This window comes from Cricetulus griseus, chromosome 2 (genome assembly GCF_003668045.3).
Source record: "Cricetulus griseus strain 17A/GY chromosome 2, alternate assembly CriGri-PICRH-1.0, whole genome shotgun sequence".
NCBI classification, from domain to species: Eukaryota; Metazoa; Chordata; class Mammalia; order Rodentia; family Cricetidae; genus Cricetulus; species Cricetulus griseus.
In genome coordinates this window covers 57366015-57393808 of record NC_048595.1, presented here as the reverse complement: position 1 = coordinate 57393808, position 27794 = coordinate 57366015, and the positions used below count along the sequence as shown (strand labels likewise).

Sequence of the window (27794 nt, the reverse complement as noted above, 5' to 3'; positions counted from 1 at the left end):
AGGCACTAATGAATGAAGAGTCAATTGACCCACACAGAAAGGACATGTAGACCTAGTCAACGCTTAAGCATCTAAGCCAGTTCTAACTCTCAATATCTAACAATAAGGAACAAATTTCAACACGAAATTTGGAAGGGATTCTTGAACTTTAACAATCTCCCAACAAACACATCCTGGAGCAGTTACACCATAAATGTCCTAAACTGAAAGCAGGTTGTGTCATATGAGTACCTGAAAAGCAAAACCACAAATCAGGAGATTAAAAAGAATGTGTTCCATTATGTATCCACTCATAAGTGGATACTAGACGTAAAGCAAATGATAACCAGGCTACAATTCTTAACCACAGAGAAGCTAGGTAATAAAGGGCACTCTAAGAGGGACACACATGGAGGGTCCCAGGAAAGGAAATAGTTAAGATCTCCTGGCTAAACTGGGGGAGGACAAATATTTATATATAACCCCATTGAATACTTTACCCCTACTAGTATCTTCATCCCAAAAATGTAGCAAAAAATTAATACTGGATCACAAGTTCATTGAAGAACAAAAAGAACATGGAAGTTTGGGGCTTGGATTATTTGAGCCAAGTAGAGAGAGGAAATGAGAGAAAAAATGAGGAGGGAAAGTGGAGGAGAGAGAGAGAGAGAGAGAGAGAGAGAGAGAGAGAGAGAGAGAGAGAGAGAGAGAGAGAATTAAAACTTGGGAAAGAAGAAGAAGCAGGGAATGGGAGAAATGAAAAGAACTACACCACAGCCTTTACTGTATGATCTGATGACAGCCTGCCCCTTTATAGACTTTCCTAAGGTTTTTTTTATGTACATATATGTATTGCAATGTAAAATTTCATGTGACTTTCAGAAATGCCATTAAAACGAACCAAACCAACTGGTATAGTCTGTGTTCAATGCCTGTATCAAAATGAGGCTTAGAAAACTAAATTAAATTTCATACTTCAAATGGATTCCAAACTTTCCCACCTTGTTCAGATATAAGCTTGATAATTATAATATTATATGAATGAAATTCCTTTCAGCATATTCTTTGTAACTTTTATATTCTTCCTATTAATATGGTACAGTCATTCTACCTAAATTATTTTTAAATTAGCTTTACACAAGCTTATATTGGGGGTATAATTTGGACTCCTACATATCTTATTTCATCTGGGATCCAATTAAATTATTTTGGTATTCCAAAATGCTTTGCTTCTACTCTCTTTCCCTTCCTGGGCTCTTGTTAATCTCTTAGTTTACACCCACCATTCAAGGGAGAAAGAAGGCCAATCAAATAGGGTACTTGGAGTAGTCAAATGAATCTATCCCACTCCCATCTGACACTCCATTTCAGATGATCTTGAACTCAGGACCAACAAATTTGTTTGTTTATCCCTGCATCTTGTAGTCTAAGCACTGTTAGCAATGGTCTTACTATTCCCTTGAACAAAAATAAAGACAATAAACAAATGTCTGATTACACTAAAACATCATTGACGACCTCATCCTTGGTGCTGAAACAACTAGTTTTCCCCACCTTGACTAACCTAAACTCTAGTCAGCAGAAGGGACGAATTTTTTGGTTTACTCGGTTTGCTTTCTAACACAAGTATACTGCTCTCTAGAGGAACATACTGATACAAGCCTTTATTAAAGAGTTCTTCTGATGTCAATTGTGCTTAATTGGGCATATATAACAATGACTTTTGTTCTGTTTTTCAAAAAGCAGCAATATAAAAATCACACTAAACTGCAGAGAAAAACAAGATTTTATTGAGGAGATGCCCCTGAAAACTGTGGCAGATTCTGTATCCTCCTATTGGAGCTTTACTTCATTTGTGTCTTAAAGAATCAAACCTTAGAGAAATGTTGCATTTTTTAAAAATCACATTTAATTTTGTTTGGTAACATTTTCCATATTCCTTGTATTATAAATACTTTTTACATGGAAAAATCAATAATATACTGAGGAACAAATTTTGGAAAAGCTTTTAAAACAAATGGTTAGCAGATAAATGATACCACTCAAATCAGTGCCTTTGCTGGTAGCTTGAGATGAGTAATACACATTTTATACACTCCATTTCCTTATTTTTCAAGAGGAATGAAAGTTCTTCAAAATGCTTTAGACTGCAAATAAGAAAAACGATTTTTAAAAATCCACTACTCTACCTATTAGAACAAAACTCAACTTAGAAATCCATTCTATGTAATGTGAGTATATCCACATATGTGTACAAATTTTCTTAACTTAATAAAATATAAAGCATACCCATTAGAAGTCCACTGCAAAATTTACATGTAACAGTAAGCTATTTTCAGATAAGCTATTTAAAATAAGGCACACATTCATTCCTCACTATTATAGATACTGCTGAAAACCACACTGAAGCTCCTAGAAAAAATCAGTAGAAAAAGAGAAGACATGAAATTTAAAAAAGAGGAAGTCTCTTTGTGGAGGGATGCAAAGGCTGCCCACTCCACAGACTGATAACCCAGCTGGAGGCAACAGGAAGGAGACAGACAGGCAAAGAGACACATCATGCAAAATAATACATGGATCAAGAGAATTAGGAAACAGCAGAAAATTAACCTGTTCACAATAAAAGCAGAATTAACAAATCAGTTAGTTCCAGGACAGCCTCCAAAGCCACAGAGAAACCCTGTCTCAAAAAAAAAATTAAAAAAGGAATTTTAAATATAAATCATGTACCGTTACTCATAAAAATAAGTAACGGAAGATCCATGGGCTCGTTCCATGCCATGCAGCTCAGGTGGATGAGAGACACCCATGTGGCAGTCTGGGTCCTCACTGTATAAGCTGACTAAAGGCATAAGCAGGCCCACCAGCTCCACAAGGGTGTCATTATGATGAGCAAGTATATGGTGTGCTGTGGAAAGAGAGAGAACTGAAGAAGCAAGGGTTTATATTGGTAGCCTGCTTGCCAGGGTGACATCAGGATCTGGGCTACTGCCTAAGGCCATGACTGGCTTCCTGTTCCTACCAAAGCCAGAGTCTTTGTTGATTTCCATGGCCCATGATGCCACCATGGTGCTACCAAAGGCCACATGGATGCCTGAGGTCTAGGATACCACCCTTGGCCATTTTGGTGTCCAAGGGCCATGCTACCTCTGGGGCCGTGTTCATCATGTTGGCTCGTGCTACTACCAGGGGACATGACAACATTGGGCCCAAGCTGCTCCCATGGGGTCATGTCTGAGTCTGTGGCCCTTCAGCAGCCAGGGACTGTGTTGATGTCCATGGGTTCAATAACCATGAAAGACTGTGAGGATGACCAAGGTCTGGTCAGATAAGTGAGTCCATGTTGGTGCCGAAAGGGCCATGCTGCCACTGTAGCCATGCTAATCTAGATGGCCTGTGCTGTCAACCCAGGGCTATGGTGATATCCAAGCCCAGACTGAGGCATAGGGCCATGGCTGGGTCTGTGGCCCTACTGGAGCCAGGGTGTAGGTTGATACCTGTGGCTCCTGATACCACCAAAGACCATGCAAATACCTAGGATCTGTTCCATCACCTGAGGCCAGGTAGAGATCTGAGGGTCATGCTACAATAGAGGCCTTACAGATCTGAGTGGCCTGCCCTGCCACCTGGGCTATAGTGACATACAAGCCTGGACTTTTGTCAAGGACCTGTCTGAGTCCATGGTCCTACCTCAGCCAGGGTCTCTGTTGATTTCCATGGCCTGTGGTACCACCAAAGGCCATAGGTATACCCAGGGTCTAGGCCTATCCTGTGGCTATGTTGGTGTCCAAAGGCCATGTCACTGCCAGGACCATCATTATCTAAGTGACCTGGGGTCATGGTGTTGACTGGGCACAGGCTACTCTCAAGGGCATATCTGGGTATGTGGCCCAGCAGCAGCCAGGATGTGAATTGATGGCTGTGGCTTTTGTTACCACCAAGTATTGTATGGATGCTTGAAGTCTGGACAGCAACCTGAGACCATGTTGGTGTCTGAGGTCCTTGCTGCTGCTATGGCCATACTGTTCTGTGTGGCTTGTATTGCCACCACTTAGGCCATAGTGACATCCAGGCCTGAGCCGCTGCCAAGAGCCATGTCTGGGTCTGTGTTCCTGCTTCATTGGGGTCTATGATGACGACCATGGCCCATGTTTCCACAGGGCAGCATAGGAACCATGCATGTTAAAATCTGAGGGCCATGCTGATTCAACACCACCCCTTTTGGCCCTGGAATAATTGGCCCTGCCCCTTGCTGAACACTGCAGCAGCTGATCTGGTCCAGGCCCATATGGAAGAGTTGACTCCCACACTCAGGAGAGATGACCCCACACCATACCACAGGCATGGGAGAGCTGGTCCCAATGGCACGGGCCTAGAAAAGCTAACTCTACCCCTCTCCTGAAGGGACAGTCCCAGTGACTCCAGCCAACCAACTTAGCTACCACCCAGACCCATATCCTGGGCCTTGTATTGGCCCCCCTAACATGTGCCCAATCTATGACCTGCTGGAGTGTGTGAAGGGACTAGTCCTGGGGAACAATAGCCACCAAATCTCCAACAGGATATCCAAGAGGTGTTTCAATGAGGTCCCATAGATTTACAATGGTGTACCAGAGGCATTGAAGCAGGACCAATAACTCCTTGCAATGACCATTTTTTGGGTGGGGCTTATTGGACAAAAGGGACACACTACAGCTCCTGATGCCACTCGGATGAATAAAGAGGTGTTAAAAAGATGGAGGATCAAGGTGGGTTGTTTGTTTTGGTTTGGTTTCAATTAATTTGGGGAGGTGCTTTTGGGGGGATACTTCAGGGGTGAGGGGAAGATATGGAGGGACTAGGATGTAAATGTGATTGGGTGCATGATCAAAGAATCAAGAAAGAATTATAAAAAATATGATAGCAACATAAATAAATAAAAGTAACAGAATTTTGCTGGGTTATGAGAAACCTTGATTACTAAGAAAATTCACTTTAACCAACAGGGAGACAATGTCATCAAATTGCCAACTTTGCATAGATTAATGCTCCTGTAATTTACAACAAATATACCAACAGCATTCTGCAGGTTGTCACAAGCCAATTTTTAAATATGGAACATTAAATTTGGAAAAATTTGTTCAGAAATTTACAATGAAGGAAGCCAAAAGAATTCTTCTTTTATTTCCAATGCCAAGTTGAGTCATTTACTAGAGAAATATTGCAACCATGAGGTACAAATAACATATTGTATGGACACTGGGCATAATTTTGAATACACAAAATACAGAAGAATTTTCATCAAATTGGGATCAGAGGAGGTAGGTGGCTGTAAGAAACACTAAGAGTAGGAGAGAAACATGACCAGTATTTTGTTTGTGTTTGTGGAAAACATTTTTATTACTTATAAAATTTCAATCAATATCAAAACACAAAAAGTTTCCATTCAGAGTATAATAGCAAGATTGAAGAAAATGCATAAGAAGAGAGGGAAAAACAGAAAGAGAACCCAAAGACAGATGCTGTGTGAAACCAAAAGGTACATAAAGATAATTTCAACTTATTTTAAACATGAGTAAGAAGAAATCATTTTGTTTTAACATTGTTTAGAATCCAAATTTATAATAAGCCATAAATTCAAACATTTTTAAAATCCTGGTGTGACAATAAAATTAATCACTTAGTTAACAAACAGTCATGGCATACAGGACATTATGCAATGAAACTAAGTTCTTATCTTCAACAGTTGATGTATCATTACATGTCTACTTACTTAATTCAAGGCCTATTTCAGATAATCTGTTTTTTTCTTCTTTTATTTTTGAGGTTTCATGTAATTATATCATTTCTCCATTTCCTTTTTCCTTTCCTTCCTCCAAACCTTCTCATATAACTTTCCTTGTTCTCTTACAAATATGAGGGTTCTTTTCTCATTAATTGTTATCATATGTATATAGTATACACATATCCATTCCTAAATATAATCTGCTTACCATGTGTAATAATACTTGAATATATGTTTTCAGAAATTATAATTTGGTATTAGACAACCAATCGGTATCCTCTTCCCTGAGAAGACTCTTCCTCCCCACTCTCAGAATTTCTCAGTTGCCTGTAGCTCTTCTTATGAGGTTGAGGCCTCCTGAGCTTTCTCTCATCTACACTAGCTTGTGTATTGTTGTTGTTTTATTTCTACTCATGTTTAGGTAGTTATGTTGGTGAGAAATTACGGTTATAGCTTCTAAAATTCCTAGGAGACAATCTCACAACAAAACCCCTGGTCCTCTGGTTCTTATAATCTTTCTGTTCCCTATTCCACAGTGTTCCTTAAGCCTTTGATGCAAAAGTTGTTTTGCAGATTTATCTTTTAGGACTGGGTGCCAAACTGTATTTTGACTAGTTGTGGTTTTCTGAAAAAAAAATCTCTGTCTGTTGAAGAGAGATATTTCTTTGGTGAGGGCTGAAGACTATACTCATATTTAGAAAGTACTTAGTATTAGGCTGGCTTAATAAAGTGATGTAATTTCTCCTTCAAGACCCATGATTTCACTAACCCTGGTAGTTGGCTAGGTTTCAGTACCAGAGATAGTTTCCCTATTGTTGAATGGGTCTTACCAACTTGAGAGCTGTGTATGTTTACTGCCAAGGTATGTGTACCACTACTGAACCTCTAGAGTTATTGTGCCATTCTGGTTGTTGTGGTTCATTGGTGTGAGAGCTAGGCAGGACTATTAGTTGCCTCCCCCTTTTGGAAGCTTACGTTGTGCCTTCTGGTATCTTGAAAGCTAGTTCTCAGGGAAGCAGCATTCAAGTTAGTTCTAGTTTAGGTGCCCCTAGCACATGTATCTGAAGTGCATGTGTCTTCAACAATACAGACTTACCTTCAACCTCTGGGGGCAAACAAAGACTATAACAATAGTCTATGTGTTTGTGAGTCTCTTGGACAACCCTGAACAGCTCAAAAGAAGGCTTCTCATGCCTGGTTTGGGGCTTTTTGTTAGGTGGTCTTTGGTTCTTGGAGGGAGCATTGTAAGCCCAAATAAAAAAAATTTCATATAAACCTTAAACTATATATGTATGTTTATATTTACACACAGGCTTACATGTATTATAGTTCTTTAAAGGAAAATAGTTAGTAGTATGATTCTTTATGACTTTTAAGTCATTCTTATTGTTTTTTATCTTCTCTCCTTCTTCTGTGTTTATCTCCCTCTTCCCTCCCCAAGTACAGCCTTCCCTTTGCAATTTCCCTGATCAGAGCACTCATATCTAGCTACTCACCTCTCTATTGTACCTCAAGAAGCCTACCCCAGCAATGTTTATTTTGTCAGCTATTAGGATAGCAGCATGTACTTGCTTTCTGGTCCCATTTGATTGGTGGATTTTGTCCATCCTTTTAGTATAAATTTGTGCCTATCTTTAAAGCTAAGATTTGTTTCTTGAAGACAACAGATAAATTGATTTTGTTTCATGTTCCACTCTGGCCTCTGTCTTTTAATTGAAGAAATGAAGCCACTGGTATTTAGTTATTATTGATTGTGTGTGTTAATATAGGCATCATTTGGTTAAATATTGTTTTACCTTGTGCTTTAATAATTATGGTTTGCATTTCTTTCTGTAGCCTTTCAGCTGAGCTTATTGCTCTCTTCAGCTTAAAATAATGTTTCCTATATTTTCTTTATGTTTGGCTTGTTGTACATAAAGCATCTTAGGCTATTTATATCCTGGAAAAATATTTCTCTTTTAATTATGGTAGGTAGTTTGCTAGGTATATTAATGTAGGCTGGCCATCATAGTCTTTAGAGACATGGAATGCTTTGCTCCAGGTTCTTCAGGATTTCAAAGCTCTCATTGAAAAACCAGCTGTTCTTCTGTTTGGTTTCACTTAATATGTGACTTGTGTTTCTTCCTCTTGCAGTTTTTCAATATACATTTTTGTTATGAATAGTTAGTGTTTTAACTATGATATGCTGTGGTAATTTTTCTGTCTGGTCTTGTCTATTTGGTATTCTGTGTGCTTCTTGTACCTGTATGTGTATGTCTTTCCTTAGTTTGTTAAACTTTTCTTCTATGATTTTGTTGAAGATTTTATCTGTGCCATTGACTTGGGATTTTTTCTACCTCATCTATGCCTACAATCCAAAGGTTTGGTTTTTTTGGTGGTGTCTCAGATTTCCTATATGTTCTTTTTTTCTCTCTTTCTCACTTTCTTTTTCTGTCTTGCTCTCTCTCTGTGTGTGTGCATGTATGTGTGTGTTTATTTGTTCTAGATCCTCTACTTTTTCTTCAACTCCTCATTGCCTATCTTCTGCGTGATTCACTCTACTAGTATAGCTTCCTTTGAGTTTTCTAGTTGAGTTATTGAATATTTCAATTCCATCTTCAGTTCATCTTGAGTATTTGTCAGTGTTTCTATCTCCTGATTGACTTCCATTATTAAGTCCTTGATTATCTTCATAATTTCCTTTAGTTTTATGTGTGTGTTTTCTTAGGCGTAATTCAGGTGTTCATTCCCCTTAAGCTCTGTATCCTTAATTTTATTGAGCTGTTTCTTTGTGTCTTCTTTAAATTCCTCAATTTTTATTGTTCTACTAAATTTATGATTATCCTATTAAATTCTATGCATTCGAGTCCATCTAGGTAATTTTTATTGGCAAACATTTCTATAGGACTGGTAGAATTTGCATAGAACTTACTGGCTTAATCTTTCATATAGTTAGGATTTTGTGTTGACATCAGGGCATGTAGACTTCTTTTATTAGTTCTGTGTCTGCACAGGGCAAGTTGAGGCAAAAGAGAGAATATGTGGGCAGGTTATACCTATGGATGGAAATGACTTGGGTGGAATGAATTCAGGTAGTCAAAGGGGACTGAGCTGGTGTACAAGACATGCCTCCTGGTTTAAGCCTATAGTGGTAGCATAGAGCTGAATGGGTAGAAATGCTGGATGTCATGTGGGAGAGGCCTCTAGATTGGAAGATAAGTCCTAGAAGAAGCCTAGAGGTCAGTTGCACTAATTCAGACTAGGCTATTGAATACGAGGTAGCTCTGGTGGTAAGGGAGTTTGCATGGATGGGGAGGTCAGGGAGACTCATTTGGCTAGACCATGGAGAAGAAAATTAGAAGTTTGGCTCAGACAAACTTTCTTATATTTTCATACTAATTATATACCAATTTTGTGTTGAAAATTAGCCTGCCTTGGTATTTCTAATTGTTTAAACAAATTGCAAACACAAGAGTAGTATGTTTGCATATGGAATTCCCTAAGAGATAAATCTCATCAGCTACCAATCCAGATACATGACACACAATAACATAGAAAACAGTTTTTTTAAAGCTGAATAGCATTGAGCAGGTAATGATTATGCTAAAACTTTGGCTCCAAAATTAATGCATGGATATATCATCCAATAGGGAAATTTTAATTGAATTAAAATGTAGATATTAATCAAAAGAAGCTTGACTGTTCTTTCCATGAAAATATTCAAAATGTGTTCATAACAGAGACACAGGGAACTTGACATAGATTGGTGGAAGAGCAACAAGGCTACACATAAGGGGAAAAAAAACATTAATTTTGTTATCAAAGAGCAGTAAATATTTTGCCAAGCCTATTGGATAAATCACTCAAACATAACTGCCAATTAATAAGAGCCATGTGTAATTTAAACAAGGAGCATTTGAAGATGAAAAGCCCAAGGAATCTAAGTATAAAATAATAAGCAATCGAAGGGTCAGAATCAAAAGAGCAGTTCAGAAGGAGTAGAAAGGAAAAACAGGAATGTTCTGGTGGTATGAGAAGATAAATGGACCTGCTCTTCTCCCAGAAAAGCAACACTGTTGGGCCTAAAGAGGCCCAGACACAAGGCCCAGTGGAACTTCCTGAGCCTGGTTAGAGTTTAGCAACCTGTCTTCGGTCTATCACTTCTGCATAGGGGTGACTCAGCAGGCCAGATCTCTACCTGCCTCTGCCCAGCTACTGCTATGTGGCAAAATATCAGTGGCCCCTATACCCAACTCCACCTTATCCCATCCTTAGTCAACTGCCCCCTCCCTCATCCCTATATAAGTACCTGCCTGATGCAATAAAAGGAGATCCTGCTTCAACAAGTTTGGGTCTGGGTGGTTGACACTCTCCATTCCACTCACCTCCAAGGAGGGACCAACAAGACCTGCTCCTCCACAGCCCTTCCTGCCGGGGGAATCTGGCACAATACAAACATAAAACTTATCTTTTAGAAAAAAAAAAAAAAAACATCACCCCTTTCAATAATAAAGTAAATCCAAAAGACCTAACTCCACCAGGTAAAAGACAGACCGGCTGACTGGATTAAAAAACAAGATCCAACTTTCTATTGTCTTTAAGAAGCACACTTAATTGGCAGACACCCACAGACTGCAATTCTGAGAATAAAAGTCAGCTTACCAAGCAAACACATCTGAAAACCAGCTAGTATAGCTAGTTTTTTATCTGATAAGACATACTTTAAAATGCATTTTATCAGAAAGGATAAAGAAAGCCATTATATATTAATAAATACAACAATACTTTATGAAGATATAAAAAATGTAAGTGCATATTTATCAAATACCAAAGCTCATAATTTCATAAAACAAACACTAAAGTACATGAAAAGTTAGATAAGTACAAATATGATAATAGCTGATGACTTCAATACTTACCTTTGTCTCCAGTTAGATCATCCAATCTAAAATTTAACAAAGAAATGTGAAAGTTAAGCTGTAGATCAATTAGACTAATAGATACCTACAGAATCCACCCCAAAAATGCAAAATGGACATTTTTTTAAAGCAATTCATGCAACTTCCTCTAAAAATTTCATTATACAATAGAAATAAAGCTTCAACAAAGGCAAAATGATCAAATAAATTATAGTATCAGAGCATCTCCACTTATCAAGCACAACAGAATGATTCTAAACCATATAAGAAAGTCCTAAAAGTAATATAAAGAAACAATATTTTTTTAAATGAGAAAACTTCTGAGTCAAACTTTCTTGACATAATCACATGAAAACAAGTATGTCACTTCATTGGCTATTATAATTATAAAAGTCATATGATGACAATACAATAAAAATGGTTGATATTTAAATTGATTATCTGTTCTTGATTTAATTTTGATGATATTTATCCAGAAAATTGTCCATTTACTTTAAATTTTCCAATTTTGTGGAGTACAGGTTTTCAAAATATGACCTAATGATTCTCTGGATTTCTTCTGTGTCCATTGTTATATCCCCCTTCTCATTTCTGATTTTATTAATTATCATTCTCTCTCTCTGCCTTTTGGTTTGTTTGTATAAAAGGTTGTCTATCTTGTTGACTTTCTTGAAGAACCAACTCTTTGTTTCATTGATTCTTTGTATTGTTTTCTTTGTTTCTACTTTATTGATTTCAGCCCTCAGTTTGATTATTTCCTGACATCTACTCCTCTGGGGTGAGCTTGCTTCTTTTTGTTCTAGAGCTTTCAGTTGTGCTGTTAATTCTCTAGTGTGACTATTCTCCAGTTTCTTCATGTGGTCATTTAGTGCTCTTAGCACTGCTTTCAAAGTGTCCCATAAGTTTGGGTTTGTTGTCTCTTCATTCTCGTTGAATTCCAAGAAGACTTTAATTTCTTTTTTATTTCTTCCTTGACCAATGAATGGTGCAATTGCAATTTTTCAATTTCCATGTGTTTGTAGGGTTTCTGCAATTTGTGTTGCTGCTGAATTCTTACATTAAACCATGGTGATGCCATAGTATACAAGGGGTTACTCCAATTTTTTTGTATGTATTGAAGTTTGCTATGTTGCCGAGTATGTGGTCCATTTTAGAGAAGGCTTCATGTGGTGCTGAGAAGAAGGTAGATTATTTTGGGTTTGGATGAAATGTTCTATAGATGTCTGTTAATCCCAATTGGGTCATAACTTCTGTTAGTTCCTTTGTTTCTTTGTTAAGTTTCTGTCTGGTGGCCCTGTCTAGTGGTGAGAGTGGGGTGTTGAGGTCTCCTACTGTAAGTGTGTGAGGTTTTATGTGTGGTTTGATCTTTAGTAGTGTTTGTTTACAAATGTGGGTGCTTTTGTATTTGGGGCATAGATATTCAGAATTGAGACTTCATCTTTATGGACTTTTCCTGTGATGATTGTGAAATGACCTTCTTCATCTCTTTTGATTGATTTTAGTTTGAAATAGAATTTGTTAGATATTAGGATTGCTACACTAACCTCTAATGAAATAGAACTAGTCATCAAAAGTCTCCAACCAAGACAAGCCCATGGCCAGATGGTTTCAGTTAAGAATTCTACCAGAAATTCAAAGAAGAGCTAATACTAGTACTCCTCAAACTGTTCCACCCAATAGAAGCAGAAGGGTCGGTGCCAAACTCTTTTTACTAGACTATAATTACCTTGATACCTAAACCACACAAAGACACAACCAAAAAAGAGAACTACTGACCAATATCCCTCATGAACATCAATGCAAAAATTTTCAATAAAATACTGACAAATAAAATTCAAGAACACATCAGAAAACTCATCCAACATTATCAAGTAGGCTTCATTCCAGGGATGCAAGGGTGGTTCAACATAACAAAATTCCATCAAAGTAATACACCATATAAACAAACTGAAAAAGAAAAACCACATGATCATCTCACTAGATTCTGAAAAAGCCTTTGACAAAATCAAATACCCCTTCATGATAAAGGTCTTGGAGAGAACAGGGATAACAGAAACATACCTAAACATAATAAAAGCAATATACAGCAAACCAACAGCCAACATCAAACTAAATGGAGAGAAACTCAATGCAATTCCTCAAAAATCAGGAACAAGACAAGGCTGTCCACTCTTTCCATATCTCTTCAATAGTGCACTTGAAGTTTTAGCTAGAGCAATAAGACAACAAAAGGAGATCAGGGCAATACAAATTGGAAAGGAAAGTCACACTTTCACTATTTACCTAACTGACATGTAAAACTCTACCAGGGAACTCCTACAGCTGATAAACACTTTCAGCAAAGTGGCAGGATAGAATATTAATTAAAAAAAAAACAGTAGCCCTACTGTATATAAATGGCTGAGAAAGAAATCAGAGAAACATCACCCTTTAAAATAGCCACAAACAACATAAAATACCTTGGAGTAATGCTAACCAAACAAGTGGAAGACATATATAGCAAGAACTTTGAGTCTTTAAAGAAAGAAATTAAAGAAGATACCAGAAAATGGAAAGATCTCCCATGCTCTTGTATGGGTAGGATCAACATAGTAAAAATGGCAATCTTTCCAAAAGCATTCTACAGATTCAATGCACTCCCCATCAAAATCCCAACACAATTCTTTACAGACCTTGAAGGAACAATACTCAACTTTATATGGAAAAACAGAAAACCCAGGATAGCTAAAACAACCCTGTACAATAAAGGAACTTCTGGAGGCATCACCATCCCTGACTTCAAGCTCTATTATAGATCTATAGTCCTGAAAACAGCTTGGTATTGACACAAAAATAGGTAGACCAATGGAATCAAATTGAAAACCATGATATTAACCCACACACCTATAACACCTGATTTTTGACAAAAAAAGGTAAATTTATATGATGGAATAAAGAAAGCATCTTCAACAAATGGTGCTGGCATAACTGGATACTGGCATGTAAAAGACTGCAGATAAATCCATGTCTATCACCATGCACAAAACTTAAGTCCAAATGGATCAAAGACCTCAACAAAAATCCAGTCACACTGAACCTATTAGAAGAGAAACTGGGAAGTACCTTTGAAGGAACTGGTACAGGAGACTGCTTCGTGAACATAACACCAGTAGCACAGACACTGAGATCAACAGTTGATAAATGGGACCTCCTGAAACTGAGAAGCTTCTGTAAGGCAAAGGACACCATCAGCAAGACAGAACGGCAGCCCACAGAATGGAAAAAGATCTTCACCAATCCCACATCTGACAAAGGGCTTATTTCCAAAATATACAATGAACTCAAGAAGCTATCCACCAAAACACCAAACAAGCCAATTAAAAAGTAGGGTGCAGAACTAAATAGAGAATTCACAATAGAGGAATCTAAAATGGCTGAAAGATACTTAAGAAAGCCCTCTGAATGTGGGTGCCAGCTAGGCGGCCTAGGCAGTCTATGGGACCTCTAACATTGGAGCCAGTGTTTATCCCTAGTGCACAAATGGACTTTGGGAGCCTATTCCCTGTGGAGAGATATTATTGCAGCCCAGATACACGAAAGATGGCCTACATCCTCCCCCAAATGATGTGACAGATTTTTGATGGTCCTCCATGGTGGTCCTCGCTATCCCTGGAAAGTGGGTGGAGGGTGGGTGATCTGTAGGGGACACGGGAGAATGGGAGAGCAAGGGAATGGGGGGATTGATGTGTAAAATAAGATTATTTCTAAAATAAAAAAAATGGTTGACATTAACAAGTGTTAGGGAGGATCTGAGAAGCATGCAACCCTTCTCCCACCCATTCTACATTGCAGCCACTTTGGAAATATCTTGCAAACTAAATACAATGTTTCCATGTCCCTTAGAATTCCATTGTAGGTGTTTACTTGAGGAAGGAAATAAAGTCATGCAGAACTTATTCATGAGTTTTTATATCAATCGTATTGAGAACAAGCAAAGGTAGAACACTTCAATTTCCCATAAAATGATAAATGCATGGGTAAAGAAGATGTGATGTATATGGAAGATAGGATATTATTCATATATTAAAAGGAGTAAAACGAAGATATATGATATGGTGTGAGAGATTCTTGAAAGCATTGTACTAAATGAAAAAAGCCAGATGCATATGATCTCATATATGTGAAATATTCAGAATAGGCAAATATTTAGCAACAGAATGTAAATTAATGATTACCCAGGGCTTACAAAGTTAGAAAATTATAGGAAGTCACTACTAATGGATATATGATTTCTATTTTGGGTGATAGAAATGTTCTAAAGGTCAGCATCAGAATGGTTCTAGCGTCATTTAAATGTATAAAAAATTTTATTGTGCACTCTAAATGGGTGAATTGCATTTATTAAATGCAATTTAATACCCCAATAAGGCTGTTTGAAAGAGAAAGGGGGAATTTATCTTCACAATGCACCATATCTACCATCATTTTTCTAGTTAAGTTGGTCTTACTGGTTTGTTAGATGTTTTATGCTTAGATTTATGAACCTCTAAATTTTATTTACCTACTTACTGGTCTGATACTCTCAGGTATATATTTCAAGGAAAGGAAAAGTAAATGAGAACATATAGGGTGTGATTGTTACTGGAATTTCTTCTCATCTGATCTACAGAGAACAGGTTGTTGTTGTTGGGTGGCGGTGTCAAGAATGGCAGACGTAGGTAGAATCACATGATCCAAGGACAAAGAAGACACCATCTGAAAAAACATTTTTATTTAGCAATAAAGAATCTGGTCCGAAGGGAAAAATACCTCTTGAACTAAAATCAAATAGCCCCTCCAGTAAGAGAGGAGATTCAATTCCCACTTGACTTCACAGAAGTGGATTTCACAAGTTTACATGCAACCCAGAATTGAGACACATTATCTACTCACAATAAAATTGTGGGCCTTAAGTACCCCATTTTTATTCCTTCATCTTGCCTGCCAGAGATTCTATTGATGAACCAAATAATAGAGGGAAAGCGTGGACAGCCTGTGGCTGCTTCCTTGTCAAAAACAGAAAGAGAGAAAGAAATGGTCTCCAATTATACATATTAGCCTTAATTTTGGCCTTTGGGTGATCAGATAATGTTTCTGCCCATAAAATGAATTCTTGTGTCAAGCCCATGCTTTCCGATGTCAAAAATAAAAGCTTCCAATTAACTGTCAAAAGCTTTTCCAGCATCTGGAGACAGGAGTAAATTGGAGTCTTTTATATTGGTAGCTTTTGACATTATATTAAACAATCTTCTGGTTGTCATAGTCCCTTTGCCTTTGTAGATATCCCCATTGGTGTGTTTATCAATTGTTTTATTAGGCCATCTAATCTTTTAGCTCAATTTCCACTTTCTTATTTTAGTAAAACTAAAGGAAATTTTTTTCCGTTTTGTAATAATCTTCATGTCCTACTGTAAAGGACAAGACTGGGGACATTTTTCATAGTGTATGAAGCTTTTTGCTTTTGTGTTGCCCTGAAAGGCACTCTGGTATGGAGTTGCTCGCAACTTTCTGTCAGCATTGGCAACTGTAGAGAATATTGTATGACAGCTAATCAGTTATTATAGATTACTGCAATCTTTTTCACAAGATAAACATCACAACTATTGACCTCTACTTCATTTTGGAGTCTGATGCTTGTTTTTCATTTTGTTTTTCTTAAAATACTCTCCATTTTCCATATGTCTTCTCTACCCCCAAATATTTTCTATACATTATATTTTAAAAGGTTTTCAAGTCATATAAATTAGCTAAAGATATTCAATTGGCTGGGGTTTTTTTTTTGTTTTGCTTTGTTTGTGTTATACAGGGCTTAAATACAGGTTAGCCTGGAATATTCCATATAGGGTAGGTTGCCCTCAAAGTTCTTCCAACCTCTAGCTCCCGAGCACAGAATTTAAAAGTATGAACCATCATGCCTGGCTTCAGTTCCTTTTAACTCCAATTCTTTTTCTAGAAAAGTTGGAAGCAGAAGGCTTCTTTCTTTATTTCTTCATATATTAATATCAGGGACTATTTTCTCATTTGATGCCTATTTTCTTTGTTTCTTTTTTTATAAGAACATCTGCATTTACCAAATTTAACTTGTGTTACTTTTAGATTCATAAAAGCATATATTTTTCTTTAATCAAACTCTATGTTCCCTGGGAAGCTAAAAATTATTTCAGGCTGAGTATATTATGTATTAACAACAACAACAAAAATAGCAAAATCATTTGTATTCACTTTTCAAAATACTTCTCAGACCAGTTTAGAAAGACATTACTGGATTTGTTCATTTGAATTTTTAATTATTAATGCAATTCAAATATGCAAATGACCAACTCTATAGATGAAAAAAATGTACCTGGATGAGGGAGGGTGAGTCATTCAGAGCAGAATAAATAAAACCAGTGCTATGCTACAAAATTCCTGAAGTCTTAAAGGAATTAGTTTTTGCCTTCTGTGGGCTTTCTAATAAGGATCAGCCCAAACCTTACAGGGGCAACTAGCAGGTATTTCTATGTACCAAGTCATCAAAGCTTTAAGGGGTAATTAGCAGGTATTTCTACATGCCAAGTCATCAAGGCTTCAAGAAAACATACTACACAAAAGTTTGAGCACCCTGGGTGGTCAGACACCTATAACCAAAAGAATCTAAAGGCATGGAAAAGACACAGGTATTTATTGAATAATATAGCAAGAACATGAGAATATTGGTTGGTAATTAAGAGCTAGTTGAGTGCAAAAGGAATCTAAGTAGGTGGGTTAATGCCAAAGCCTCAGATGTGTAGGAAACATGTCTATACTTGTCACTCTTCTCATTACTGTGACTAAAATACTTGACAGAAATAACTTGATGGAGAAGAAGTTTATGTAGGTTCATGGTTTCACAGGGAAAAGTCTATGACATAGAAGTCATAGTGGCAAGAGCTTGCAGCATAATTTGTTCACACCTTGGAAGATCAGGAAGCAGAGAGAATAGGACTCAAACAGAGCTACTTAAACTCTCATTGACCCACTTCTGCTGACCAAGACTCAAAACCTCCTGAAGTATAAAGTAGGGACCAGATATCCAAACACCTAAGCCTGTGAAAGACATTTCAAATTCAAACAATCAACACTTGTTATATTTGCATGGCCCTGGTTGCATAACCTCAGGACAGATATGGGTAATAGTGTTGTATAAGGTCATACCTAACTTTGACTTGAACCCCTACTCAGTCCTAACATTTAGAGCATGCCAAGGGACCACAGCATCACATGCTATGCCTCATTTTCTTTGGCCCTCAGTCTCGTTCCACAAGATAGACCCCTCATATACTTTCAGAGCTACATTCAAATGCACTAAACCCTAACTGCAACTCCTCTTCCTCAATAGTCATTTATGAATGATATTCATGACACTACTTTAAATTATCTTCATTTTAAATTCTTTGTGTTATGGCTATTCTTGGTTATCAACTTGACTATATATATATATATATATATATATATATATATATATATATATATATATATATAATGAACTTCAATCCAAAAATGGAGGGCACACTTGTGATCCAGATCTTGAGGCAGGAAGACAAGGTGCCTTTAATCCTGTTCTTGAAGTAGAATGACACACACCTTTAACCCAGACCTTGAGGCTGGAAGGCACAACTTTAATCTGGGCCACACCTTGTGCTAGACTGAACCTATTAGAAGACAAAGTGGGAAATACCCTTGAATTAATCGGTACAGGAGACTGCTTCCTGAACATTACACCAGTAGCACAGACACTGAGGTCAACAATTGATAAATGGGAACCTCCTGAAACTGAGAAGCTTCTGTAAGGCAAAAGAGACAGTCAGCAAGACAAAATGGCAGCCCACAGACTGGGAAAAGATATTCACCAACCCCACAACTGATTGAGGGCTGATCTCCAAAATATACAAAGAACTCAAGAAGCTAGTCTCCAAAACACCAAACAATCCAGTTAAAAAGTGGGGTACAGAACTAAATAGACAATTCTCAATAGAGGAATCTAAAATGGCTGAAAGACACATGAGAAAGTGTTCAACATCCTTAGTCATCAGGGAAATGCAAATCAAAACAACTCTGAGATACCATCTTACTCCTGTCAGAATGGCTAAAATCAAAAATACCAATGACAGTTTATGCTGGAGAGGATGTGGAGAAAGAGGAACACTCCTCCACTGCTGGTGGGAGTGCCAACTTGTACAGCCACTGTGGAAATCAGTATGGCGACTCCTCAAGAAAATGGGAATCTACCACAAGATCCAGCAATTCCACTCCTAGGCATATACCCAAAAGAAGCACATTCATATAACAAGGACATATGTTCAACCATGTTCATAGCAGCATTATTTGTAATAGCCAGAAACTGGAAGCAGCCTAGATGCCCCTCAACCGAAGAATGGATAGAGAAAATGTGGTACATTTACACAATGGAGTACTACTCAGCAGAAAAAAAAAACAATGGAATCTTGAAATTTGCAGGAAAATGGATGAACTCTAAGAAACCATTCTGAGCGAGGTAACCCAATCACAAAAACACAAACATGATATGTACTCACTCATATGTGGTCCTGCTTTATGATACATAGTAGTGACCATGCTTTATCAGAGCTGTTTTTAATGATGTTGCTCAGAATGGTTTTCTCCCAGATGATGACTGAGAAGCTAATTTAAAAAAAATGGTGCCAAGTACCACAAGAGTAACAGAACTGGGCTGTTTTCTGGAATTTTGTTTTTTATTTTTTTTGTTGTTGTTTGTTTGTTTGTTTTTGGTGTTTTTTTGTTTTTTTGTTTTTTGCTTTTTAAATGGAGTGTGCTGGATGTCTCTACAATTTTGTTCAAATGACTGCAGAACCTGGAAAAGCTGTTGCTGCTATTGATGCATAGCATATTGCCATTATTGCTCTTTTATATAAATAAATATATGCTAATTGAAACTCAAATATGTAATGAATCCAAGGTGTTTCAGAGAGTGCTCACCTGTGCATGCAAATTTGATTTCATCTTTAGTAAGTAGTAAAGTTATATGCTTGCAAAAAAAAAAAAATAAGTGATACACTGGAAGACAAATGTCACACAATTTCAATTTTATGTGTAACCTAGAAATGATGAACTTACAGGAACAGAGAGCAGAATTGTGGCTATTAGGCTTCAATGTGGGTTTTTAACAATGGGGAAATGATTGGTTTAAGGATATAAAACTGCAGTTGGACAAGAGGCATGGACTCTGTGAAGTCTTGAGGTTTACTGAGAGCATGATAAATATGGTTGATAACAATATGCTATATTTTAAAAGTTGTGAGATAGTATACTTCAAGTGTTCTCAAAACAAAAATGATGAATATGTGTGACATAACATGTTAATTGGTTTAATTTAGCCATGCCATTGTGAACATACTCTATTGTGTATCATAATTGTGCACGACTTTATTTATGAGCTAAATAAATGAATGAAAAGAAAAAAAAGAAGGGACTTTGAGAGCCCATCCCACGTGAAGGGATGCTGTCATCCGGAATACATGGGGGAGGGCCTAGGCCTGGCCCAGGATGATGTTGTGGAATTTGGGGAGCCCCCGTGGAGGGCTCTACCCTCTATGGGGAGTGGAGGGGGGAAGGGGATGGTGGTGATTGGGGGGAGGGGGGAGAGGGAGAAGCGTTTGACATGTGAAATTATAATTTGTAAAAATTAAATAAAAAAGAAAGAAAGACAATGGAAGAACAATGCCGGTGTGTTTGTCTTTTGTCTGCTTGCCCTCACCTTGCTAGGACATTCATTCCTTCACTGGCATTGGAGCCCAATTTTGGGGGATTCTAACATATACAGGAGACCCAGCTGAGATACTGGAGATCAGCCTGAGACACTATTAATTCTCCAGAACCTTCTAATTCACCAGCTACTGAAGCCTCTCCAGTCACTCTCTCTCCTGGGAGCTCAGGAAGTACTGAAAGCCCATGTTGCAAACCATATCAAACTTAAAGAGATAAATGCCTTTGGTTTTCTTGATTCATCAATGGTGAGGGTAATGAATTTAATGATTTTATGTATGGAACTTCTAACAGTTTGGAAGAAAATAAGGAAACAGGTAAAGGATAGGAATGACCTCCATGATAAAATTAACCAGCTTCAGAATACAGTGAAGGACAACAGTGAACTTAGTGATAAAGTTGACTGGCTCCTGATACAAATAAACAGTGTAAAGATTTCTAAGTGTGCCCTGGAAGAGAATCTTCTCTCCAGCAGCCATGGAGCTCAAGTTGCGGAAAATCAAACTGAAGCCCTCATTATAAGGTTGGCTGAATTACAGGGAAAATTCAAGTCTCAGCCTCAGAGGGTGTTAGCTGTTAAAGTAAGGGCATTAATTGGTAAATTTGGAGAAAATGAGATCCTGTTACTTAGGATGAGTATATGTGAGAAGACCCTATTGAAGCTGAGAACTTTGAACTCTCAGATCCTCAAGCATTTATCTCACCTGAAAAAGTGGTGCCCTAAGACCTACCCATTGAAATATCACCCTTTTCACCTTTCACTGAGGAAATTAATCCTTCAGGGTCTGCTAAACCAGCAGTGACTTTCTCTGAAGGAAATGTCATGCAAGACAATACCGATGTCCCTCGAGGCCCACCAATAGTTGCCTCTAGACCTAACCAGACTCAAGGCAAAGCAGGCTCATAAGGGGAGGTAGAAAGTGTAGTACATGAGGAAGTGTGCCACACTACTAAAGAACTTAACAATTTTGCTAATTCATTCAAACAGAATTATGGGGGGTATTGTGGGAATATATTTTAAGGGTGTGGGATAATGATGGAAGGAACAGAAACTAGATTATGCTGAGTTTATTGATATGGGCCCTCTCAGTGGAGATTTTAGGTTTAATACGGAAGCCCACACAGCTTTAAAAAAAGAAAGTTTGTTTAACAGTTGGCTAAGGATTTACCAAAATAAGACCTACTGAAAAGGATTTGGAGATGCCTGATATTCCTTGGCTTAATGTTGATGAAGGGATTTTAAGGCTCCAGAAAGTGCAGTGCTAAAGTGGGTATGCTGTGTAAAACCTTAATCCTCCACAATAGGAAGGCCCCCAAGACATGCCCTTCATGGTTCCTATAAGACACAAAATGGTGAGAGGGACACCAGCAGATTTGAAATGCTTTGTTTTCACCCTTTCCTTGTACAAGGCCTTAGGACTGGAGATTCGGCTGCTCAACTGGATGAATTAAATGCAATGGGTTTAACTGAGCCCCAAAGTAGCAGGGTCCAGGTGGCAGCATTGTACCACGAGAGGCAAGGTGATGACAGTTATTATCATAAAGGTCAGCACAGATGAAACAACAATCATAATGACCTAACGCATAATGGTTAGCATAGGCAAGGTGAATTTTATAGTGGCATGATTCATGTGGACCTTTGGTACTGGCTAAAAAATCACAGTGTTTCCTAGCATGAAACAGGTAAGAAGCCTACTGCATTCCAGTTTAATCTGTATAAGCAGAAAAAAATTCCCAAACAAAAGAAGGAAATGCTGCACTGGAACCTGGCAAAAGACAATCTTGGCCAGTGAATCAGCTTTCAGACAGACCCCCTTGAATGAAGGGGTGGCCAGGTCCCCCTGAGGAAGGACCCTGATAAGACACGTCAAAGTTTTATAGTTAGCCTCTCTTCAGTTCTTCCTCAGAAGGACGTATGGCCTCTTACAAGGTTAACTGTACACTGGGGAAAAGGAAACAATCAGGCTTTCTTAATTATGTTAAATACTGCTCGTAAATTGATTCTGATTCTGGGGGATATCAAGAAACACCTCAGTCTGACAGCTGGAGAACCAGCATAAGACGGAACCAGGCCCTATGAACATGGTTGTCCTTTGAGGGGCCTGGGCAGTCTGTGGGGCTTTTGGCAGTGGAACTAGTGTTTATCTTCTTTTTCCCTAGTGCACAAATAGGCTTTGGAGTCCATTCCCTATTGAAGGATACTCTGTCAGCCTAGACACACCGGAGAGAGCCTAGGTCTGGCCCCAAATGATGTGACAGACTTTGATGATTCCCCCATGGGAAACTTCACCTTTCCTGAGGAGTGGACAGGGAGGGGGGGATTGGTGGTGGTGGGGAAATGGGAGGACAGGAGGGAGAGGGAACTTGGATTGGTTACTAAAATAAGATTGTTTTCAATTTAAATAAAAAATAAAGTAGAGGCTTATGGAGGTCAGGTGGAGTTTTGACTGATGTCCAACTCATAGTAGATCCTGTCCAGTAGGTCCCCCAACTCATCCTGAGTTTGTTTCCCCAGTTCTAGAATGAATAATTGGGTTAGATATATTTGGAAGTTGGCAGAATTCTCACATTGGTTCCCTGACCTTTGGAGTGAGGGCTATTATTATTGGAAAAGCTAAATGGAAGCGTTTAGAGTTGCCTCTGCCAGAGAAAATAGTGAATCAAAAACAGCATTGCATTCCCTGGAGAAATTGCAGAAATGAGTGCCATAATCAGGAACTTGAAAAATGCAGGGGAGGTGGTTTCCACCACATTTCCCTTTACCTTTCCTAGATGGCCAGTGCAGAAGACAGGAGGATCATGGAGAATGACAGTTGACTATCAAAAACTCAATCAGGTAGTAACTCCAGTTGCAGCTGCTGTACCAGATGTAGTCTCTTGACTTGAGGAAATTAGCACATCTCCTAGTACATGTGTGCAGTTATTGATCTAATAAATGCCTTTTTCTTGGTACCTGTTCATAAGGACCACCAGAAGCAATTTAATTTCATTTGGCAAGGAAGGCCAGCAGTATACCTTTGCAGTTTTGCCTAAGGGATACATTAACTCCCAAGCACTGTGTCATAACTTAGAAGGGATCTTGATTATCTCTTCCACAAAATATTACACTGGTGCACTCTATTGACAACATTAGGCTTACTGGACCAAGGGAGCAAGAGGTAGCAACTACTCTGAACTCAATGGTAACCCATATGCATATCAGAGGATAGAAAATACATATAACCAAAATTCAAGGACCTTCTAACTCTGTGAAATTCTTAGGAGTACAGTGATGTGGAGTATACAGAGGAATTCCTTCTAAGGTGAAAGATAAGTTATTGTACCTGAATTCTCCCACCACCATGAAAGTAGTACAATATTTAGTGGGCCTATTTGGATTCTGGAGACAACACATTCTTCACTTGAGTGTGTTACTCCTGCCCAGATACCAAGTGACTTGAAAAGCTGCTAGCTTTGTGTGGGGCCTGGAACAGAAGAGGGTTCTTCAACAGGTCCAGGCTGCTCTCCAGGCTGCTCTACTACTTGGACGCAGACCCTGCGGTACTTGAGGTGTCAGTGGCAGATAGGGATGCTGTTTGGAGCCTTTGGAAGGTCCCTGAAAGTGAATCACAGAAGGGAAATTTGGGATTTTTGGAACAAGGCTCTACCATCATCTGTAGACAAATATTTTCCCTTTGAAAGGCATCTCTTGGCCTGCTATTCGGACTTAGTGGAAACTAAATGCTTGGCATGCTGCTGCTCACCATGAGTTGAGTATTATCAGACCCACCAAGTCATAAAGTAGGACATGTACAGCAGCAATCTATTATCAAATGGAAGATATACGTATTATCCTAACTAAACTAACTGTAGGCTGTGACTATTATAGGTGACCATATAATCTGTAATTAATTATGCATAACACAAAATTTACCTGAAATTTGTATCAATAAATGAAATCCATACAAATGTAAATAAAAAAATAAAAAAAGATATATCTAGGGAAGAAGTATGTGGATAGATCACTCCAAATGGGCAAAGGATGTGAAGATATTTTTGTCCCATGCAAATGCTCACCAAAAGGCAACTTCAGCAGAGGAGTTCAATAATCAAGTAGATAGGATGACCCATTCTGAGGACAGTCAGCCTCTTCCCCCAGCCATTCCTGTCATTGCCCAGTGGGCCCATGAACAAAGTAGCCATGGCAACAAAGATGGAGGTTATACATGGACTCAACAACATGAACTTCCACTAGCCAAGACTGACCTGGCTACAGCCATTGCTGAGTGCCAGATCTGCCAGCAGCAGAGGCCAACACTGAGCACCATTCCCTGGGGTTACCAGCCAGCAACCTGGTAGGTTTACTACATTTGACCTCTTCCTCTGTGAAAAGGACAATGCCTGTTCTGGTGATGAGTTTGCCATTGTTGCACATAATGCTTCTGCCAAAGCCACCATCCATGGACTTACATATTGCCTGATCCACCAATATGGTATTCCATGCATTATTGCTCCTGATCAGGGAACTCACTTCACCACCAGAGAAGTGAGACAGTGGGCCCATGGTCATGGAATCCATTGTACTTTCCATGTTCCCCACCATCCTGAAGCAGATGGCCTGATATATTGAATGGCCTCTTGAAGACACAGTGACAGTGCCAATTAGGTGGCAGCAGCATGAAGGGTTGGAGCAAGGTTTTTCAGAAGTCAGTATATTCATTGAATCACTGTCCAACATTTAGTATGGTTTCTCCTATAGCCAATATCCATGGGTCCCAGGAATCAAGTGGTGGAAAAGGAAGTAGTTCTATTCACTATCACCCCAGTGACCCACTAGGAAAGATTTGGCTTCCTGTTCCCTCAACCCTAAGTTCTGCTGGCCTAGAAGTTTTGTTTCCAGAGGGAGGGAGAATGATCCTGCCCAGGAACCATAAGAAACATTCCGTTGAACTGGAAGCATAGACGTCTCCTGGCCACATTGGGCTTCTAATGCCCTAAACCAACAGGTTAAGACAATAACAACAATGTTAGGAGGAGTGATAGATTCAGATTACCATGGAGAAATTGGATTGCCTCTCCACAATGGATGTTATGTGTAGTGTACAAGAGGTACTATAGGGTATCTCTTGGTACTACCATGCCCTGTGATTAATGTTAATGGAAAACTACAATAGCCTAATCCAGACAAAATGACAAAGGGCACAGACCTGTAACATGAGATCTGGTAGGCCTGGAGTCAAATATTAAAGGGTGAAAGCTGAAAGATTAGAGAATCAGAGCAGCCAGTCACAAGAGTTCTTACCTCTTTGAAAGCCTTAGACTGAAAAGAGACCTAGTTCCTGTCTTAACCCACCTATATTCCTCTCCCCACCAAGCCATCTTACTTCCTGTCTTTCCTTACAGACCTCCAGACCTCTATGGTTAGCTAGTAGCTAGCTCCGCCCTCTGATCTTCAGGCGAAGCTTTATTTGTTAGAGTATAAACAAGATATCACCACTCAGAACCATCAAGGATAAAGGTATGGGTCACTACTTCAGGAAAAGAGCCAAGACATGTTGAAGTGACTGTGGAGGGTGGAGGAAATACAGAATGGGTAATGGAGGAAGGTAGCCATAAATATCATCTAAGGCCACATGACCAGTTTCAGAAATGAGTGCTTCTGTTGTATTTTGTTAAGAATGCATTTGTACAGATATTTTTGTTTTCTTTCAATCTCCTTGCCATATGTTGGAGCATCAATTAAGGAAATATCAACAGTTACCATATATAAGTTTGAAATAGTAAAAGGATGTCCCCTAAGGACATTGCCACTATTGCAAATGTGTAATGCATTTGCAGTTGTACAAGGGATGGTTATATCATGTTAAGTGTAATTATGACCTGGTTAAATACATAATGTGCTTGTGATTGTAGGCTGGATAGTTATATTATGTCTAGCTGTTATTATGACATGGTTATTGTTTTTTTTTTTTCAGGTGTCCAGCACATCTTTAGGATTGTGATTGTTTTTTGGGTTTTTTTCTGTTTTTTTTTTATATATTTGAATTACAAACAAGATTGAATTACATGATGATCCCAGTTCCCTTCTCCCTCCCTTCCTCCTCCACCACCACCCCAACTAAAATCCTACCTGTCATATGTCCTGTCTTCTAATCTACACCTGACTCAGAATTCCTGCTTCCTCGTGACCTCTGCATTTGGAAATAAATCATGACATTGGAGATATGATTGTATATCAAGTTGACAAGAGGTGAACTGTGATGGCTCTTCTTGGTTGTCAAATTGACTAAATGAGGAATGAACTACTATCCAAAAATGGATAGCAGTTGGGATTCAGTTTTTTTTGGGGGGGGGGTGTTTGAGGCAGGGTTTCTCTGTGGCTTTGGATACTTTCCTGGAACTAGCTCTTGTAGTCCAAGCTGGTCTCAAACTCATAGAGATCTGCCTGCCTCTGCCTCCCTAGTGCTGGGATTAAAGACATGTGCCAATAACGCCTGGCCAGGATCCATATCTTGAAGCAGGATGACATAACCTTTTAATCTAATCTTGAGGCAGGAAGGCACACCTTTAATCTGAGCCACACTTTTTACTGGAAGCCAATATAAGGAAAATGGAAGAAGGAAGTTTTATTCTTTGCCTACTTGTCCTTGCCTTGCCAGCATATCCATTCCTCACTGGCATTGGACCCTACGTCTTCAGAATTCCATCATATATTTAAGAGAAGCAGAGATATCCAACCTCATAGGACTGAGCAGCTACTAGATTCTTGGACTTACCAGCTAGCCATTGCTGGACTGCAACCTGTAAGTCATTCCAATAAATTCATATGTATGTATGTATGTATGTATGTATGTATGTATGTATGTGAGAGAGAGAGGAAAAGAGAGAAAGAGAGATTTGTTCCTTCATATAATAAGTTCTGTGACTTTACGGTACCCTGAATAGTACACTTTGTCCTCCATTTTCTTTTAAATTGCCATTTGTTATAATTTTGATATGAAGTGTCCCCCAGAAAGGATCATGTGTTAAAGACTTGGTTTGAAGCCATGACACTGTTGAAAGTGAGACTGGACCACGAGGGCTCTGAATTCATCAATATACAAATCCATTGGCAATTTAATGTATAATGGGCTTCCAGAACAGGGACCCTGCTTGGAAGAAATAGGTCATGAAGTACATGCTTTTGAAAGGTATACATTGCCTTTACCCATTCCTGGCTCATTCTCTGTTTCCTGGCTGCTGTGAGCTGAGCAGCTTTGTTCTAGTGGGGACCTGATGGCCTACTGCACCATAGGCCAAAAGCAATGCAACAAGCTGACCATGGATCTAAACCTATGTAACTATAGCTCAACATCTCTCCTCCCACTAAATTATTTTCTCTGGTATATTGTCACAAC

General features: G+C 38.6%; 1 pseudogene; it reads left to right on the top strand.

Annotated features, from left to right (window-relative positions):
* The first annotated feature begins 3173 nt into the window (after nucleotides 1–3173).
* LOC100772762 lies at nucleotides 3174–25359 on the top strand (annotated as a pseudogene).
* Nucleotides 25360–27794: the final 2435 nt, after the last annotated feature.